This window comes from Ipomoea triloba, chromosome 4 (assembly GCF_003576645.1).
Source record: "Ipomoea triloba cultivar NCNSP0323 chromosome 4, ASM357664v1".
Taxonomy (NCBI): Eukaryota; Viridiplantae; Streptophyta; class Magnoliopsida; order Solanales; family Convolvulaceae; genus Ipomoea; species Ipomoea triloba.
The window spans coordinates 23,305,232-23,311,231 of record NC_044919.1 but is presented as its reverse complement, the minus strand read 5'-3'; positions in this window follow the sequence as shown (position 1 = coordinate 23,311,231).

The following is a 6,000-nucleotide window of genomic DNA, read 5'->3' as shown; positions in this document are numbered from 1 at the left end:
GATGAGGACTGGAAAATCATCACAACTTTTCAACCATCTCTACAAGTAAAGTAGAAAGAGGCGGAGTAAACTTGGAGAAAGTTGAAAAACCTACAACAACAAGACTGCCGGGCTTAGTGATCAAAGGAGCTTGTTGTAACGGAGATTGTACTATAAAGGAGTTTATAGTGCAAACCTTCACGTGTTGTGAAGAAGAGTGGAGTAGGCTTAGTTAACAGCCGAACCACTATAAAAACTCTCTCTCTCTCTCTCTCTCTCTCCTTTTAGTTTACGTATTGCATTGCATACACCACTCAAACCTAACATCTTTTACAAGAAAAACCTAAGTGCAAAGTTAAACTAAAATTTGATATAATTTCTCCGCTGCGTTTAACTCTCTTGTTCAAAAAGTTTTCAAAAACCCTTGAGTCTATTCCCCCCCCCCCCCCCTTCTAGACTCATATCGTTACCACCGGGACCAACAGTGAGTTTTACACATCAGCTGAGCGTGTACTGCACGCACGTGCCAGGTCAGCTGAGCGTGTACACATCAGCTGAGCGTGAAAGGTTTTTTGTTTTTCTTTTTTTAGTATAGTATTTATTTTTAAAATTTTAATATTTTACTTTAAATTTAAATTAAAACTACAGAACATATATAAATTTGTGAGCTCGAAATAACCTCCTCCCTAGTGGGATATATACATTTTAAATATTTTTCATCGAATCATCCGCCCCCTCCTGCATTACTATAGCATATATCGAAACTCATCACAACCTTGTTGTTAGACAATTGCTTTTCACCTCTTTCCATTATTGTTGATTAGGATTTAACCTAGAAAGATTATAGATTTGAGAGGCCAAAAGTAATAATTTACCTCGATCCCTAATCTACCCATAGTCTTCTCTATTAATGCATGCATCCCTAATCCGACATCGTAGCAATCATAGATCTTGAGAGACATATAATACAACCATGCGGTGATGAACACATCTCAAGAAGAGTAAGGAGGATAACACAGTGGGTAAGCAAATATGAAAGGATTGAAGAGAGAAGGAAGAACCAACAAAAGACGAGAAGAAAATAATTAAATCTATACATGTTTAATGTTTGTTTGATATAGGGTAGCTTAGTTCATTTCTATGTTTTAAAATTTTTTCAGATTTTCATTAGATCAATTTTGTAATATTCATTCTCAATTTCCTCAATTTTTCTTTTATCCAAATTTTTAATTCCATTTTTCAAAAACATTAATTAAGAAATTTACATTTAAAAAATCATTGATTTGTACGGTCGAATTACAAAACTGCTTCCCAAATAGACACACACAAAAAAAAAAACCTCCGTCCTAGTCGCATAAGTTATAAATATTATTCAAGTGTGCGTTTTTTTTCTTTTTTTTGGGCCATACACCGAAGAAGAAAGTAAAAAAAAAAAAAAAAAAAAAAAAAAAAAAAAAAAAAAAAAAAAAAAAAAANATATAGTTAATGATTAATGATATCTCTCTCTCCCTCTCTCTATACATATATACACACACTTTTAATTTTGACTTGACAGATACTAACATGGATGAGAAGCAAATGGGCAGTAAAAACCATAGGACCATTGATTCCTTCATTGTGGGTCGTCAGGGAATCCGAAGAAATCAAGCCCCCGAAAGATTTCAAATCCAAGACATCGGGAAAAGATCTAATCGTGAAATGGTGCCCTCAACTCCAGGTCATGTCCCACGGGACAACCGCGTGTTTCATGACACACTGCAGATGAAACTCGGCCTTAGAAGCACTCATGCTCGGGGTGCCAATGATAGCAGTGCCCCAGTGGGCTAATCAGCAGATGAACTCCCTTATATATTTTGTGAATGAAAACTTCTCAAAAGACTGTTTTACATATATAATAATACTATAGCTAAGAAGCTGCAATGAAGTCATTTCATTTCCAACAGATTACATGCATTCTTCACAGCAATCTCTGGGGAAAAGAATTGGGACAAAAACCAAAAAAAAAAAAAAAAAAAAAAAAAAAAAAAAAAAAAAAAAAAAAAAAGAAAGAATGTTAGTGTGAGTTTCACACACCAACTGCGCGTGTACTACACGCACGTGTCGGGTCTGCTAGGTTGTTGAAAGGATTTTGGTTTCTCTTTTTTTGGTATAATATTTATTTTTAATTTTTTAAAATTTTACTTTAAATTTAAATTAAAACCACATAACATATATAAATTTTTGAGCTCGAATTCCAACACCCACCCCCCAAATCCACGAATAACCACCTCCCTAGGGGGATATATACATTTTAAATATTTTTCATCGAATCATCTGCCCTTTCCTACATTGTTGGAGCCAGTCAATAATGTTAGTTATTTTTGCATTTTAAGTAACAAGATGGTTCTACTATTTTTCATATTCTCTGCTTGTTGCCTATTTATTAGGCATTTTATTGTATAAATTTGTGCTTCCTGTACTCAGAATATGAGCTTTTACCGTAAATAAAACCACGCTCCTTATTCTTCTTTTACATGTGCTTCCGTATGCTAAGCTTTTCACATGGTATCTGAGCCATTTTTAAGGGATCATCTACACCATTAATGCCAGAAAATCAAACACAACAAACACCCCAAGTAGCGGTTGTTTTTGACCCTACCGATTCAAGTAGCCCGTACTATGTGCACTCAGGAGAAAATCCTTCATTGATATTGGTCACGACGCTTTTAAACGAGACCAATTACCATACTTGGAGTAGAGCCATGAAAATGGCTTTATTATCAAAAAACAAGCATGGTTTTGTTGACGGCACTATCAAAATTCCTAACAAAACGGATGCCTGTTACACATCTTAGGAAAGGGCCAATAATATGGTTCTATCTTTGATTCTACATTCAGTCATTCCCATAATTGCTCAAAGTGTTCTTTGGCTAGATACTGCCAAAGAAGTATGGAATGACTTGAAAGAATGTTTTCCCAAGGGGACGTATTTCGTATCGCAGACCTACGAGGAGAAATCTATAGTATGAAACAAGGGGACCTATCTGTTAATGAATATTTCACACGGTTCAAGTTACTTTGGGATGAGTTGTTAAACCTATTGCCTTTACCAACGCGTCTCTGTGAACAGAGATGGGTTATTGACTAAGATTCAGGAACGCCATCAACAACACTTGTCACCACCTTTCTAAGAGGCCTGAGTGACGTTTATGGTGATGACCTCACTACCTAAAGTAGGCAGAGTTTGTTCTCTTATTCAACAACAAGAGCGAGAGGTTTTCCACGGCAATATTGGTCTTGGGCGTATTGAGGACAGTTCAAGTATGGTTCTTGCTGCTGGACCGCCAGTATCGTGAGGTAAGTCCTTTGAACGTAAGTTTAATTCCACCAACAATAAAAAGGTTGTTTGCAGTTTTTGTCGTTATACGGGACATACCGTAGAAAAGTGTTACCGAATACATGGATATCCTCCGGGTTTCAAAAGCCGAGGTTAACAGAATAGTAATCAAAGGCCTGCTGCAAACTCTGTTGGTACTGGTACTTTGTTTAATTCAGATGGTTATACAAAGATCCCAAACGGTTGTTTTGACGTTGGAATAAATTCTGACATTGGAGTTGAAAGCAAGGTAAATGCCACTATTAGTTCTGGGAACCCTCAAAATTCTCATTTACCTGCTGGTGCTCAACCAAGTAAGATGAAGAGTGCAGTTTATACCACCTTTCGCCCCATGCAAGATGATGATAAGGGTAAACATTCTTCTTTATACACTGATTGGATATTTGATACTGGGGCTACTGATCACATAATAAACTTTGTTACCGGTCTTTTTAAGTCTTTTCGAGTTCAAAATGTCTCCGTGGTTTTGCCAACTGGGAGTAAAGAAGTTGTTACACACATAGGTTCTGTTAAATTAACTAAGCACATTAGTCTCAAAGGTGTGTTGTGTGTTCTAGGTTTTGAACTTAACTTGATTTCAGTAAGCAAATTAACCAAAGACTCTGGTTGTAGTCTGTCTTTTTTTGCTGACTATTGTGTGATTCAGATGGGCAAGGGCCGGAAGGAGATTGGTTTAGCTAAGGAGGACAAAGGGCTGTACCGGCTTCTTTTGAATAAAAGGGAGATGCATGCAAATTATCCACGCTCCTTTGTTACTTCTTCTACACAAGGTTTTGATATTTGGCATTATCACTTGGGTCATGCTTCATTTTGTCGAATAAAAGAATTGCATAATGAGTCCATAAATAGTGATTCCAATTTTATTTGTGAGATTTGTCATTTGGCTAAACAAAAACGACTAGCTTTTCCAGTTAGCGAAAATTTTACTAGTCACTGTTTTGAGTTGATCCATTTAGATATTTGGGGTCCTTTTCATACCCCATCAATTTATGGGCATCGTTTTTTTCTTACTATAGTTGATGATCATAGTCGTATGACTTGGGTATGTCTCATGAAAGCTAAGGCCGAAACACGCACGTGTTTGCAGAACTTTATTCAATATGTTGCAACACAATTTTCAATGTGCGTGCGTGTTATTCGAATTGATAATGGGTTGGAATTCAAAATGAAAGAATTTTATGCTTCAAAAGGAATTGAACATCAAACATCTTGGGTTGAAACTCCACAACAGAACAGTGTGGTATAACACAAGCACCAACACATTTTAAATGTAGCAAGAGAGCTACGGTTCCAAGCTTCGTTACATGAAAGTTTCTGGACTGATTGTATTGCGCATGATGTGTATTTGATTAATAGGCTTCCTTCTCCTGTGATTGCTAACCGAACACCTTTTGAAATTCTTTTTGGTAAAGCGGCAAATTATGATAACTTACGGGTTTTTGGGTGTTTGGCGTATGCCACTGCCATGCGTGTGAACCGGCACAAGTTTGCACCCCGAGCTCGGCCTTGTGTGTTTCTTGGTTTTGAAAGAGGAATGAAGGGGTATAAGCTTTACGATTTGCAGAACAGAAACATATTTGTATCTCGAGATGTGTTGTTTTATGAAACTCGATTTCCTTTTGCCGCAGCCAATCCTAATTGGGACTCCTTAGAGTGTAAATCCACTCAAATTGGTTCTCTGCCTATAGCCAGTTTCTCTGGAAGCTCAGGTTTTCCTTCATCAAGTGATATAACTGAACTTGCTCTTTTTGATTTTTCAGCACAGAATGAGCCAAGTCTAGTGGGCAGGGTACAACAAGAAGCACCTAACACTACAGTTTCTGAAAATCTAGTTGAACATGAGACCACAAATAATGAAAATTGTGATACTTTGGTTGGTAATGAAAGTGATGATATTTTTTGCAGATTCTCATACTAACCAGCTTGTTCTGCATGATGTACATCCCAGTGCTTCTACAAACCAAACAAATATTCTTGATGGCAATGAAAGTAATGATATTTCTGCAGATTCTCATACTAACCAGCTTGTTTTGCATGATGATCATCCCAGTGCTTCTACAAACCAAACAAATATTCTTGAGCAAAGTACAACAGACATTGGCCAAACGAATGCTTCTGGTTCCCCCATTCCCGGGTTGCGTCGGTCAACACGCACTAGAACTAAACCATCATATTTGAAGGATTACCACTGCCACTTGGTGCGAAATGGTTTGTCTTCTTCTTGTGTCCAACTCCGAAACACACCACACTTGTTGCAGCATGTNTAGCTACTTCTAGTGTAGTTGAACCAAAGAATTACAATGAAGCCGTTCGTTTCAAATGTTGGCGAGATGCCATGCAAGCAGAGTTAGATGCCCTTCATGCGAACAATACTTGGGTGTTAACTACCCTACCGCAACATAAACAACCTATAGGTTGTAAGTGGGTTTACCGAACTAAGTTTCGTGCCGATGGTTCGGTCGAGAGGTATAAAGCTCACCTTGTTGCGAAAGGCTACACTCAAACTCCAGGCTTGGACTATTTACATACCTTTAGTCCGGTTGCTAAAGTTACTACAATTCGTACTTTGTTAGCTGTTAGTGAAATTAAAGGATGGCATATTCATCAACTTGATGTTAATAACGCCTTCTTGCATGGCGATTTGC